Source organism: Plectropomus leopardus, chromosome 19 (genome assembly GCF_026936395.1).
Source record: "Plectropomus leopardus strain MGB_pleo_1.0 chromosome 19, ASM2693639v1, whole genome shotgun sequence".
NCBI lineage: Eukaryota > Metazoa > Chordata > Actinopteri > Perciformes > Serranidae > Plectropomus > Plectropomus leopardus.
Window position 1 is genome coordinate 21,565,830 of NC_142194.1, and position 15,890 is coordinate 21,581,719.

At 41.3% G+C, this 15,890-nt stretch overlaps 1 long non-coding RNA gene across 1 annotated transcript; it reads right to left on the reverse strand.

Moving 5' to 3' along the window:
• Positions 1-1,287: 1,287 nt before the first annotated feature.
• Positions 1,288-15,888, reverse strand: LOC148186358 (uncharacterized). The gene is made up of 3 exons (XR_015775000.1): positions 15,809-15,888; positions 2,078-2,251; positions 1,288-1,992 (listed from the first exon to the last, which is right to left on the reverse strand). It is a non-coding gene; the product is annotated as an uncharacterized LOC148186358 (long non-coding RNA).
• Between the last annotated feature and the right edge of the window lie 2 nt (positions 15,889-15,890).

Below are 15,890 nucleotides of genomic sequence, written 5' to 3' on the forward strand. Positions count from 1 at the left end.
TGAGCCTCACTGCAAAAACAGTTTGATTCACAAAAATAATGTTTAAATTCCTTGCCGGGTGTTTTGAGGAATGCCTCTGCACCTCATCAGTCTGGACCGAAGCTTCTTTTTGCCATTTAAAATTTTTGTCTTTAGAACCTGTGAATTCCTTTGTTGTTTATTCCTGCAATTTTGACCAATGTTAAGTGAACTTCTATTGAATTATGAACCATTTGCTTTGCATTTTTAGGAAGAAAACGCTCACAAACAAATTGTGCAGCCACTAAATCTACACAAGTAAGATAAAGAAAGGTTGTCAAATGCACCCACAAAGGGTCAAATATAACTGTGCTGCAATGCGAACAGCATCTTGGTGCTCCTGTGCATGTTTTAAAATGAGGTAGAATGCAAACAATCCTAAAGAAATTTATGCAAATAAGCCTCACTGCAAAATAGTCCAACAAATAATAGCCACACATAGTTAAAATAAAATATAACCATCTTTGGAGAGTTGATGGAAACCGAGATGTCACACCCAGCACTGCTCCAGTACAGTCGCTCTGACATGTAAACATTTTTTGCCAGCTGTTTAGAGGAATGCCCGTCCACCTCGTTGGTCAGGACCTGCAGCTCAAAGTCTGAGAATATCAGTTTTCTATTTCTATCTGTCATTCAGAGGCCCATTTCTGGTGAATTTTCGTTAAAATATCTGCACTGCATATCTTGGGAGTAAAACACTCACACATTGCACAGCCACTAAATCTGCACAAATAAGACACAAAGAAACCATGTAATTTTCAAATGAACCCACAAAGGGTCAAATGCACCCCTAACTGCGCTGCCATGCAAACAGTGTCTCGGTGCTACTATTTCAAAATTAGGTAGTATGCAAACATTCCTACATCTTTCTATGTAAATGCTACACTGCAGAAACAGTCCGACTCAGAAAGATCAGCGCTAATAGCCACAAATAGTTTTGATGGTAACTGAGGTGTCACACCCAGCACTGAACCAAATACAGTTTCTCTCTGTCATGTAAAAAATCCCTGGTGCTGTTTTGAGGAATTCCTCTGCACCTCATCAGAAAGGGCCTGTAGTTTCTGCAGTTTTGGTCCATTTCAGGTGAACTTTTATTGAACTATGAACAATTTGCATTGCATGTTTTGGAGAAAAACACTTTGGCATGAACTCGAAGAGATTGAGAAGCCTCTAAATCTGCACCAACAAGACCATATAAATCCCAAATGCACCCGCAAAATTATTTTGGTCTTCAGTAGTTGAACAATCTGCATTGCATATTCAGTAATAAAATACTCACAAACAAATTGTGCAGCCACTAATTCCTCACAAATAAGACACAAAGAAAACATGTTATTGTCAAACGCACCCACAAATGGTCAAATGCACTCCTAACTGCGCTGCCATGCACACAGCGTCTTAGTGCTCCTGTGCATGTTTTGACATAAGTTAGTATGCAAACATTCCTACCTTCCATAGCTTTCTATGCAAAGTAGCCTTTCTGCAATTCTGGCCAATATTTAGGTGATTTGCATTGCATGTTTGGGGATAAAACACAGACTCACAGACTGTGCAGACGATAAATCTACACAAATCACACCGTGTAATTCTCAGATGCACCCACAAAGCCACAAATGCACCAATAACTGTGCTGCCATGCAAGCAGTTTCTCTGTGCTCTCCTGCTAGGTGCATGAATTTTAAAGTATACATTTCAATACCCTTCTATGCAAATAAGCAAAAACAGACCGATTCACAAAGATTGGCGCTGAAGGGCAAATGTAGTTTCGATGAAATTATTAGTGTCTTCGAGAATTGATAGTAACTGTGGTGTCACGCCCAGCACTGACCCAAATACAGTTTTTCTGTCACGTTTAAATTCCTTGCCTGCTGTTTTGAAGAATGCCTCTGCACCTCGTCAGTCAGGACCTGCAGCTGGGGGGCTGAAAATTTCAGTCTTCTGCTTCTCTCTGCCATCTTTCTGCCTGCAGTGTTCCTGGCACAAAGGCAACATTTTTTTAAATAATTGCAATAAGACAGAAAAAAAAGGCAGCTGAGAAACTTTATCATTAGCACAATACCTTTTGTGAATCAGACCATGGGACAGAGCAGATAATGGTTGCAATTCATGGTGCTTTCAGTGGCTGCAATCCATTCTTTGTGGGATTCGGCCATCAGTCTCTGCCAGTAATCAGGCAGCAGGTCTCACAAAAGAGGATGGTGCCACTTTCTCCTCTTTGCAGCCAGTTCATCTCCTGTGAGTTAGACATTCAATCACAAGGGGATTCAGTGTTAAAGTGAAAACAGATCCGTACAAAGTGAGCTCCATATCATTTAGATACAATATTTAATTATATAAGTCCCCCCCATGCTCATCAATAATTAGGAAATGGAAAGAGTACTCCACGGCTGTTAATCTGCCCAAATCAGACGGCTCCTAAAAAACTAGGACCGTTGAAGGAGGAGACCACTGAGAGACCTGCGACAACTCTGAAGCCTCAAGCCTCAGCAGCTATAGTGAAAATAAAAAATACATGAAAAAAGCAAAAACATTCTGAAATCAAATTGAATTAAAAACAAAAATTTAAAAATGAAATAAAGACAATGAAAAATAATGACTATTAACATAACTGATGCACTCAACTCTTCACATTAGCATACTGTGCTCATTCACATTTCTTCTTTTACAGATTCTCTGGAAATTCTGTTATGATTTGCAGTAAATTTGGAAACTTGACGAATGACTCAGAGGAATGGATGCAAAACAACAATCGAGTGTCTGAGTCAGAGTAAACATTTGAAGCCGGTCGAGTGTGTGTGTGGCTGTTAAATCACGATCCGATGTAACCTGACTGAGAGAATGGGGTGAAAATTGACTAAACGCTGACTTGCAGGGACTGCAGACTCACAGAGGCCGTGTATTTATTATATTTGTAAATAACTGAGATCACTTTTAGAGATTTTGACTTTTGGGTATTTTTTTGGCTAACAATGTCCTACAAAGCTCATTATATCTACTGAATAATGAAGACAATAAAACTCAAAAATGTGGAGGCACGCCTCATAGTTATTTGTGTTTTATTATTCTAAATATTCCAACATATAGATATTCTGGAACATAGTTTAATCTACTGGCAATACATGTGAAAAAACAATTCCAGCCCCGGGTCATCTGCGTAGTAATAGTCTACATTTGGTGGCCGTGATGTGTGTGATATAGTAGGTGTAATGCATATGAATCACACTATCCCCGGCCGCTATCCGCACCCCCCACACACACAGTCACCTGCTGTTTACCCCGGCGCTGCTAACGTCCCACTAAAGCTCCGTTATAGAGACCGATAGAGAATCCATCTCAGACTCTCCGCTGGTCTGAAGCAATCAGTGGGATGGGATTCCTCTCGCCGCTGGCTTTACATATTCAATCTGTTTCTATCCTCTTTAGATAAACACAGCGGCCCGGGGTCCCCAGCTGCAGTTGCACTGTGGCTGCACTGGAATGAGTCGAGCAGAGAGACTCATTTCTTCTCCTGTGTGGTTCAAGTCCAGCGTAGATGGAGCTGCCTGGTTGAATACATGGAGTGTGTACATGTACGTGTGTACAGTAGATAGACTGAATAAATAATGAACACAGCAGATTTGATGTCATTCGGCGGTCTGTGGATTCCCGTTTTGAAGTTTCGAGTTTGGCGTTTTTTGGAGCCAGAAATGACCATATTTGGATGAGAGGGTTGACCTGACTAAAGAGATATAAAATACAGATACAAATATGCCATATGAAAAATCTTTGGGCACAACTTTCGACTAGCATCCAAGCTAGTGACCTTGGTAGATAACTCTGTTAGCTTTTCTTTTCTGAAGGAAGTTATGCACAACAAACAAAATGCCAGTGGGAAGTAAAAGGCCCAGCGCAGAGAAAATAGAAACTAAGAATTAATGTAACTGACTAGCTCTAGTATATTTCCAGCATGCTAACAAGTTAGCCATTACTGTACCAGCTAGAGTACTTCACCAGCCAGCCCCTTTTAGTAGACCATTGACTATAAATAATGGACGTAACCAACGTGATGTCACCCATTGGTTTCTGGACCCCTGTTTCAAAACCTCGAGTTCTGCATTTTTGCCGTCTCCGATTTGGGTATTTTGGAATTAGAAGTGACCATATTTGGGCAAGAGGGTGGGGCTTTGGAGGCACGAGGGGTGGATCTGACTCAGACTGTAGCGACGCCTTGCGGACAGCCTGTCACTCAAAGCAGACCCAAATTTAAATATGTGAAACTTAAAGCATAAATTAAAAAGTCAACTGGCAAGTCATATAAAAATTCACTCCCTGCACAATTCACATATACTCATACCAACTCGTCAAATACTGGCACTATATCTTTCAATGTTCATGTCTAAACATTATGCACTGTATCCTGTATATCCTTGACACTATGGGATGGCCTGTTAAATGAATTTCATTATTTCAAAATAAACTCCGGTTTTCGGAAATAATGTACAGTTTCTGCTCAAGCACAAGCATACAGTTGTTTTCAAAACATTTCAAAACACTTTTTAGTTTTATCTCCTTACATTTAAGCAACAAAAGCATGTAGTTTTAGAAAGTTTAGAAAAAAAAACATTTTTGCCCAACATTCACACAGGAAGCAACAGTGGGCTCCTGGATGAAAGTCCAGGGTTTGCTGGACCCATCCACCTCCTTTCCCTTCCACCGTATATGGACCCTCCTGCCCTTTATATCACGGGAGTTGCCATGTAGAATGGCATTTATCAAATACCACTGCAAAAAGGAACACTGGTGCATTTATGTCCAACACTGATGTCCACTGACAACGCAGCAGTAACTGATGAGTTGGGTTGTCGCCTTCTAAAAAAAAAAAAAAAAGAAAAACTGCTGTCGTCCAGTGCACATTATTCTGCCACAACAGATGCCTCTTTGCGTCAGTGTCTGACATTGATATTACTTACAAAGTGGCAGTATTTGAAGAATTAGAAGTGGCCCCTTCAGAGCAATGCAAGTTTGTTTTCGGGATATTGTGCAACCATCAGGAAGTTAAAAAAACAAACTGAGATTACAGAGACAAATATCACACTGTTTAGTTTTTAAAACATTTCTGGACTGTTGAAGATTTGGAATTATGAACATTGGAACAATCGGCACACATCCGGCATGAGCCAAGTCCTCTAAATATCTCAGCTGACATTAGATATTTTAAAAACTGGGGTATGAGCAAGTTGAAGGAGCAAAAGCAGTGACAACTTTCTTTCATCACCAGTATGGATAAAACACACTTTACATATAAGATACTCATACTTGTCAAAGTAATTTCTCCATACTAATACTTTTTTCACCCAAGTATTCGGCTCAACCCTAAAATAGGCCGAAACTGCTTGAACATGTTGATTTCTGCTGTAAAGGGCATTTTAACGTGGGGGTCTTTGGGGACTGACTCTCTCTTGGACATTAGAGGAACTGCAGGTTTTGTCTTCATGCTTCAGCCTCACAGGTTGCTGCTCTCTACAGTGTGTACAGACCAACTCCTGCTCATTTATATGGAGCAGATGATTACTTCCATAATGCACTTTTGACTTTACACACACACACACACACACACACACACACACACACACACACACACACACACACACACACACACACACACACACACACACACACACACACACACACACACACTTGACAAACACAGAGTTTCTCCCAGCAGTGCAACCGCCACATCTGTCAGAGGTTAATGTAATTCCTGCGAGAGTTGGGGGAAGAATGAAACAAGAATGCATCTGCACATCATAACACACTAACTCACACACCCACACACACACACACTCACACACACACACACACACACACACACACACACACACACACACACACACACACACACACACACACACACACACACACACACTTCAGATGTATGGAAATGTATTTCTCCCAAAGGGACGTCTCAGTCAGCCTCTCAGCTGCTTGACCACAATGTTCCTGCGGCTAGCTGTTTACTCATGTGTGTGTGTGTTTATGTGTCACACTGGGGTCACAGCAGCAAAGTGTGGCTATAAAGTCTGCAAATACAGTATGTATGTGTAACCACTTCGCTCTCCATGTCCCATGTTTAAGACTTTAGGTTTCTGTGTGTTTGTTAGCAATACAGGTTGATGGGGTTTTACCACAATCAGCATCCTCACAAGCAGGAAATGCCACAAATCAGATGTTTGACCAAAAAACATGGCTCTGGTGGCACAGTCTCTGCCTAAAATGCCAATGATGTCTCACTAAAAAACACTTGATTCTTATGGCACAGTCATCGCTTGCAATGCTGCCGATTTCTCACAAAAACATCCAGTTTCTGTGGCACGGTCGCAGATGGAAATGCAGCCGATGTTTCACTAAAAAACACATCGACTGGTGACACACTCCACCATGAAAATGCTGCGGCTGATTACTGAAAAACACCTGGTTTTGGTGGCATAAACGCAGCTGGAAATGCGATTGATGTTTGACAAAAAAATACACTGTTGTTGAAAATGCTGCAGGTGTCTCGCAAAAAAATAAGAAAAAGGTTTTGGTGACACAGTTGTCACTTGAAATGCCATCAATGTTTCACTAAAAAAACTCCTAGTTTTTGTGGCGAAGTCCCCTCTGATAATGCTATGACTCGCTAAAATATACCCAGACTTGTGACTGAAGCGCTGCTGGAAATGCCGCTAATGACTCGCTTAAAAAAATTTGCTGGCCCAAGGCTCACAGCAAATGCTGATGTCTTGTTAACAACATCCGCTTGTGATGGCACAGCGCTCGCAGGAAACAATGTCTTGCTAAAAAACACCTGGTTTTGGTGTCACGATTCCCGCAGGAAAGGCGTGCACATTAATGACATCAATCCTCAGCGAAAATTCATTCCCTCGTGGATGCGTGCAAGACGTTTTACAGCAGAACTGTTCTAACCGCTAACTGCTGCTTTTTACAGTGTAGCACTGTGGATGGATGCACATTTGGGGTTAAAGTTGTTTGCATAAATATAGACTCTGTTTTTCCTCATTTTGTTTTAATATCTTCAAAGAGCAGCTGAAATTTAATGAACATCAGCGTTTCCATGGTGAAGTGCAGAGGAATGAAAAGGCCTGGTTGCCATGGGGTTTGAGGCGTATATCGAGTTAAAAGCTCCCTAAATACACTGTCAACACACTCAGCGGCCTCCTGGGAAGTGACGGGGAGGATCACACACACACACACACACACACACACACACACACACACACACACACACACACACACACACACACACACACACACACACACACACACACACACACATACACTGACAGACTGAACACGCTTAAACAGAAGGGCGTGTCAATCAGCAGAGAAATCAGCTGTAATTATAGATTTCAGAATGTATCAACATGTGATTTAAAGTCTGGCTTAACTTCTTCCGGTTTCAAGCTGCACGTCATGGTGAGAGACGTCAGGACAGTGGGGATATGAAGCAGCTGTGTAATAAATCGGGCTATCTTTTTAATCTTGATTTAATAAGGAAGAGGAACAACTTGCATCACAGTAAGATTTTTCTTTAAAAAAACGTTAATTTGTGACCTTCAGACAGGATCTTCTTTATCTGTTCATGCAACACCGACTAAATTGTTTTTCCTTTGGAGGACAATCTTATTTTAACACCAAAAACCTGAATTTAAAATACAGTATTTTTTTTATGGAAAGGCTGTGAAAAAAAGATTTAAAAATGCTCAACCCTTTAACTGTGTTTAAAGATTCAGTCAACCTTTAATTAACCGCTGAGTCATAATGTCAGGTCGTTCAGTGTTGCCAGCAGCCAGTATTGTCCTCAACATTGCACATTTATCTCCCCCTCAGGTCAGCTTTGGGAAGTTTGCTCAAGGTTTCCTCCTCTGTGGCGTCTTGAACAAACAGCTCGAACAGTGATTTTCTAAAGGCCAGGTCAATCGTCCGCCCTAATCCTCTTGATTTCAGGTTACAAATCCACACGCAGACCTTTCTTGGGGGCAGCAGCTGCTCATCACTCTGGAGACGCCGTGCGCATTTGATCCACACTCAGCGCGACCTAACTTGACAGAAAAATAAGAGTCAGCAGCTGCTTTCGCAGCTCTGTGTGACTCAGTGTTGCTTTGAGCAAACTTCAGCATGTTAACAATGCTCACAATAAGTATGATCACACACAAAATATTCCAAAAAGACTATTGAGATGATGACATGGCTAATGAAAATGAATATTTCACAAAATACTTATGATGTCCTTGTCTGAGTCTGGTACTCAACCACAACAGTCCTCTCTGGGAAGACACGTTTCTAAATAAAGTTATCTGCACACATCTATGCATGAGAGAAGATTGTATTGACAGGAAAATGTTCAGAAAAAGGCCGAAGTCAGAATATCTAAATTGGAATTGGTGATCCTGCAGCAACACAATCGACTGTTACTGTTCATCATGGTGCCACCGTGTGACTTTGTCCTGGATATGAACAGTTTTTGGAGCGATTGTTACATTTATCTGCTGCCTAATCCCTCGCACCGTGTCGGAGCAGCCGTCCTGTTCCAGCTGTAGGTGGAGCGGTGGCTGCCGACCAGATCTGACAAAGAGGAGCCACCCTCTGCCCCGGGCCACATGTAATTACTCCCACAACAAAAAGCACGAGTGAGCAGAGGAGAAGAGGCTGCCAGGCTCGTTGGAAAAGACACAAAACTCTCTCTTCTTATCCGTCTTTTCCCCACGCCGTCTCCTCCACTTTATCTCCTCTTTCCCTCCCTCAAATACGCATCCATAAATAATGAACCGTAACAACACAAGCTCCCTCAGCTTCACATGACTCAGTCGGCCCCACACACATGCAAACACAGACACAACATGCAGATTGCCACACAACAACAACAACAGCAGCGCCGCTGGGAGTCCCGGAGGTTTCCTCTGAGCTCTGTGGTTCATGGAGAGAGGCTTATGTACTCTGAGAGACGGGAAGAAGGGGGCAAGACGAACACTAGCCTACTGTTAACACGAGTCACAGCAGGAGCTACTGTATGCTCACACACACCTGACACCAGGGAGACTCAACTTGCTTTGCTCTGGGGCTACTTTTGCAAAATGACAGGAGGCCAGGGGCCAGCTAGATCAGCCCCATTCCCTTTTTTCGAGGATTTTAGCACATTTCTCATATTTTAGGACATCTCTAAGACTTTATGACATTTCTACGATTTTAGAACGTTTCTTTGATTTCAGGATATTTCTGAGAATTTAAGACATATCTAGATTTAAGGACATTTTTTGGATTTTAGCATGATTCTAGGATTTTAGGATGTTTCTTGGATTATATGGAATTTCAAGGATTTAAAGGACATTTCTCGGATTTTAGGACGTTTCTGGGATTGTAGGACATTTCTAGGATTTTAGAAAATATCAGGTACTTAAGGATGTTTTGAGTATTTTAGGACATTTCTCTGATTTTTGGACATTTCTCTGATTTTTGGACATTTCTCTGATTTAATACATTTTCTAATGTTTTTGGATGTTTCTAGGACTTTAGGACATCAGGGGCTTAGCAAGTACCTCTGTCGGGGGGTGTGGGGGATATGCCACTGACACTTTTTTGAAAAAAAAAAAAAAGCTCTATTTTGTTTTTGTTTTTTTAATGCACTCTGGCATCTTTTTTAGCCTACTACGTACAAAAACAATTACCAGTCTGAATCACTGGTCCAGGTCCAGAATTGTCACAGGGGCTGAAATTGAGTATCACTGCCTTTCACTGTTTGGTTTAATATGGTTGAACATCAATAACTGCATCTCTAATGACTGAAATTTCTAACTCTGGTTTGAATAAAACTTTTTGCAGCTTTCCTTTCACATTTTTAGCCACTTAAAGCAGGATGAGACGTTGGCGTTGCAGAAAATGCCAGCTTGGGATAAAAAGCTTCATTCTCAAACCAAGAAATCAATGTTGCGAATTTCTCAAAATAAACGAGCATGCAGAGATATAAATTCATATAATTTGATGTGTTAAAGAGGTTGCTAGATGTACCGTCGCCTGTCTGTGTGAAAGCCACCTGTTTTGCAAAAAAAAAAAGCCTGTTAAAAATGGAACTCGACAACCAATTTTCAGCTCTGATAATGCTGCACTGAAAAACTAAGAAAAAATGTGCAGATAACCTGTGAAGAGGAGGCACAAGCAACCGACCGACCCGAGATGGTGCGATGTCTCTGAAATAGCAGCAGACGCCACCGTTGCTGAGAGATAAAGGTAATTAGCACAAGAGGCAGAACTCGCACACACTGTTTGTGCGTATGAACAGACAGTAAAATTCTCACCCAGGCTCTCAATTTAAAAACAGCAACAGAAAAGTACATGCACACACACCTCCTAATGAACACTTGCAGCACGTGAGGGAAGCCTGGCGTAGGCGAGGAGGGACTCTGCAGAACTGAAAGTGTGATATTTAACAGCTTTGTATGTCGTCTCTCACGGCAGTAAATCATAAAGATTCCTCATGTGACTCAGTTAACTTCTGCCATCAATGTTCTCCTCAAAGGAAAATCAGTCACTTCCTGCATTAAAGAAGCTGCCTGTGCACAAACATACCTTTTCATAACGCACTTAACATTCAGTGAGAGTTGAAGTGTTGTGTGTGAAATGTGGAGCAGGTGTTATTTGATACGTTCTCAACTCTGAATCCCTTTGTCACCTTTAAAGGCTCACACGTACCAAAGTGACATCAAAAAGCTGGCGGCAACAATGTCTAGCTGTTGTGCAGCGATTACACTGCATGAATGTTTAGGCAACAACAGCACATGGTAACCAATGCCGGCATGTCAATGCAACAAAGGCACAGCTGGATTACGTAGGCAAAAGAGGCACATGGTAAGGTGTAGAAAAAACACATTCAGATGGGAAGAAAACACAGGACTCCCACATGAAAGTCTGGGGTTTGTTTGATCAATCCACCACCTCATGTGGACCTTCACACTCCTTTGTTATGTTGTTACTGGCAGCATTTCTACCTGACACTGTCCATCGGTGTACCATGTGGCCACAGCAGGTGCCCTCTGGCCCGGTGTACCATGCTGCCACAGCAGGTGCCGTCTGGCCCGGTGTACCATGCTGCCACAGCAGGTGCCGTCTGGCCCGGCGTACCATGCTGCCACAGCAGGTGCCCTCTGGCCCAGCGTACCATGCTGCCACAGCAGGTGCCGTCTGGCCCGGCGTACCATGCTGCCACAGCAGGTGCCATCTGGCCCGGTGTACCATGCTGCCACAGCAGGTGCCGAATGGCTATAATAACACCTGGAATGGTTCTGTCCCGCTGTGTTGTCAGCTGAGGACATCCGGCGGAGAATCATAGAGATGTGAAAGGTTGTTTTTAGCATCAGCATCTTACACCAAAAGCTCTGCAAAAGTGACTATTTTGGAATAGTAACAGGTTGACATTTCAGCAGTAGACATTTTGACTAATGATTCACACACCTGTTACTTGTAGAACTTGTCTAACTAACTAACTTGTCTAACTTGCAATTAGATGTAGATTTGAATTGCCAAAGTCAGAGTTTTCCAGCAATACTAAAATGCTGACTTTGCTGGGTCAAAATATATTAGTTAAAAACAATAACGGTAATATCAGCAGGGATTATGTGGTGAAGAGAATATTAATGTTTAATTTTTATTTTATTACGTTTATTATTAGTTATACATTTAATTTTAGTTTGATATTTAAACACCTAATCCCCTCAACCTACAGTTTTGTATTTCGTTTCGTTTCCTCACAGACTATCAGTATATAAATCAAACTGCATCGCTTACGTTTTTCATTTGTACCCGAGAGAAAATTCTAAAAGAAAATTGGTGAATACCACAAATTCTCTAAAATTCTCACTACCTCAGATTGATTCCTACACGAGGCCATTTGTTTGAGATGTGAGATCTTCTTTTAATCTTTTATTAAGCTCCTCCACTTCATTTCTAATTGTAATTTAGCAGGTTGTAAGCATACAAACTTTTCTCAAAACTACCCAAAACATGTAGCCTTATCATTAAAACTAAAGTGCTTCTCTTTTCTGCTAAATCTTTTTTTGTTTTCTCTATTTGAAGTGGCAAACCCTGAAATGTGGGCACAACAAGGCAGAATTAGCAGTTTGTAGGGAGGAACTTTTCATTGCAACAGTCTCACAGGTGTAATTAATAATATTAATGGTGGCTCAGAGGCATGTTGGTTAAGCAGCATGAACATTAGCAGGGACCTTGAGCCGACACAAGTGACCCGAGTGCAGCTGCTGATTCATGTCATTAGTTACACCTGTCTTTATTAAGTTGCACTGTCGACTTTGAGAATTTTCAATGCGAGAACAACATGAGAGTTTTGCTCCCAGGATCTCGCCGGTTTGGTGTAAAGTGGTCACGAAACTCTGAGCTGCTTAAGACGGTCTTTTTCTCCTCTTGCCGTTCCAAAGAAATTGAACACGTTTCATATTATCGGAAGATTTTAGTCTTGGCTCATGCAAATAGTGAAAAAATAGCTGCACTCTCTCCAGCAGCAAACAGGAGGCAGCACATCAGTAAACACTGAGCAGACTCAATGTTAAACTGTCGTACCAGAGGATTAAAAAAAATTCGTTTTTACACAAATACATCTTTATGGAATAAATTGATGCCTAATTCAAAGGAATACTGTTGACGTGTGACACCTTTTATCTTGTGTTTCTTTTTTTTGCAGTTTTGCAGCCCATTGTCTTTCCATGTATCAAATTTTTGCATACAGAAGTTTGTTTGCACTTTGTGTGCATTGATTTAGTGTTCACATGTCTCACTTGCAATAACCTGATAAAGAATAAGAACCATGAGGGTCATTCAGGTGACGAGGTTGATAAAATGTGATCAAGGTGAATTGAAGACTGTTTTCATCTAGTTTCTAGTCTCACAAATGCTTTCAGCCCCGTCCTTTTGTCATTTTTTCACCCAGAATACATTTAAAACTTGATTTATTCAGAACTTATAAGTCCTCGCTGTCATTTTGGTCTTCAGACGTGTAAAAGTCGCCTTGTTCAGCCTTGAGGAGCGACCTGAGTAGGAGGAACCTTGGCGAGGAATCTGCAGAATGCCTTCAAACGGTGTCGTTTTAGTGCTGCTGAAGGCCGTCTTTACACATTCATGAGAAGTACCTGTTTGATAGTCAAATGTATTCACCTCTGTGACAACAACACACGAATCAACCTTCATGTTTCCCATCGCCGACTGCCTCATCTTTCATCCCCGCCGTGCTCCCCCATCCCTCTCTTTAGTCACATGAAGGACCCCCTCGTCTCCGCAGAGAACAAATGAGGCTGACCTTCGCTTGACGAGACGGATCCGCTGTGGCGTGTTCAGCGGCGCCTTTGAGTCTCCCTCTGTACGCCCCATTTCCGTTTCTGAAGAGGAGGGAAGCTTCTCTCCGTCTTTTGTCTCAATCTTGGGATCTCAATTTTCTCCCTTTCTTTCCGCCCACTGTCCTCCTCTCTGCTCGTCTCTTGTCTCTTAACTTCCTCTCTTTCTTCCTGCGCTCTACATTTGTCATTCGCTCCTCTGTCTGTGCCCTTCCAACTTTTCTTTGCCCTTTTTTTTTTTTGCTTTCTGTCTGTTAGTTTGGGCAGAACAGAGAAGAGGCTCTCAGAGGTAATGACAGAGGTCACTGTCCAGGGTCGGCGATTTCTGCCTCAGACCTAACTGCTAAAAATGGCACGTTGGAGTCGGAAAATTGGATCAGGTGAGATGAGGGAGACTGAGAGGGGAAGAGGAAAGGGGCACAAAAACTTTTGCTTTTTACCGGCGGTATTTCAACGAGCATGGTTGGTCCCACTATGTCAGACACATCAAAGACTGTCTCCTCCTCTCCTCCTCTCCTCCACTCATCCCTCGCTTCTATTAAGGGTCATCATTTTGGCCCATAAAACACCACTTCCCGTGATAAAGTGCCCAATTACGAGGCCATTCTCCTCCCACGCCTCCTCTTACTCACCGTTTCAAATCACACTGTGTGGACGGGTCTCAGTCTCCGTTATTGATCGGACAAATCCTGAATTTACAGATCGATTTACCTCCAGGAGCAGTACTTTTAATGATTTAATGATCAGTGCTGTCACAGAAGGTTAAGAAAGATTTTAGGATGTTAACATGATCTTTTTGAGTAAATCCTGATTACCTCATGACCGCATCATTCAAGTATAGAGTGAAGTCAAGTAACCACTAAATCAAATCTCACAACTGTTTTAGCACTCCAGTTCCCTAATCCTAAACAGACAGCGAATGCTCATCCCGATCGTCATCAGTTTTCACGTTCCGTTCCCAAGCCTTTAAACCTTTGAAACACTGAGCAAATGTGTGATTTCTTTGAAACACATGGAAGAAAAGGTAACAAGCAACCTTGAAATGTCTTGTAAATTGCAAAAATAAATAAATAAATAAATGGTGACAAGAAAATTATCTTTAAAAATAGTTATAAATGAGAGAGAATAATCAGAACATTTTCAAACAACTAAGTAGAAAAACCCAACTTAATTTAAAATTATTAATTATCAGAACTCAGGATTATTTATATATATTATTTTCATTTTATTTTAGCATTTTTTAGGCCATCTCCTGTTTTGTTTGTTTTTTCTGTTTGTTTTCTTTTCTTTTTCTTTTTGTTTGGCTAATTTAATCCTCTTGCAATTTTTATTTATTTTCTTTTCTTTATTTCTTTAAGTTGCTCATTGCCTGCTTTCCATGTTTCTGGCAGAAATCAAGCAAATTTCAGGTTTCAAGTGGGGTAAGGTCACAGGGAGCAGAAATTAAATAAATGGCTTATTCTGAGTTAACAAAAACACAAAATTATTTTCAGCTGAATATATACCAAAGAAAACACATTGATAATATTATATTCCATTTCTGACAATAATGCCCACAAAGGACCTTAAATAGTTTTTCTCCATCAATTTCATCCAGGCTTAGATGCGAAAGGTAAAAGAAACACAAAAGCTGTCTTTTTCTTTTTGCAGCTTCGCAAATGCAAAGTAGTTGTGTTGTCCAAACTCCGAGATCAAATCACACACTGCAGCCTCGAAAGAAAACACTGAAACAAATCTCACCCAAAACTGCTAAAAGACAACAATCTTCTTTGTGCTTCAGCGTGGCGAGTCAAAGTTCAAACCTTCAGCATCACCTGAGGGCTGATGAACTTAATATTTTTCAAAGTAAAATGCAACAAAAAAAGGAAAATGGAAATATTCAAGTACAAATACATACAATATGTGTGTTGAGTAAATGTACTTTTCACCACTGTTTGGCGAACATTTTTTCTTTCTTATCTCAGCGTGAAAAGTAAAAGACTGTGTTAAAAGAATTACAAATTATGAAAAGTGAATGCATTTGCGATCTGCACTCTTTGAACACAGTTGGCAGAAATGTGTGAAATCCTTGACAAAAATATGTGGAACTTTAAAAAAAAAAAAATTGCCACACAGCAGACCCAGGGTCAGCTGTCATTCTACCACGGAGCAAAGAGAGCGCCGATCAAACAAGGGGTTAATCTCTCTTTCTTCGACAATAACAACACAGGTGAAGAGGAGACTGAGTCAGAGTTGTGAGGATGCTTCGGTTATTGCTGCTTTGTGCACACACGCTATGAAATTGCTGCCAGCTTGTGTTCACAGTGAGTGTGAGTCCTTGAACAGAAGCAGTAAGCAGGTTTCTAAGCTTTCCACAGCCGACCTCGAAGTGCAGAGTTATGAATGTAGCCTGCAGACAAGAATAAGAGTGTGTAGCTCACCTCCACACAATGCATGCTGGGATTGGCTGCAGCTCCTGTCACCCTGGAAAAAGCTTAAATCTGGAGTGAAGGTTTGACTTGA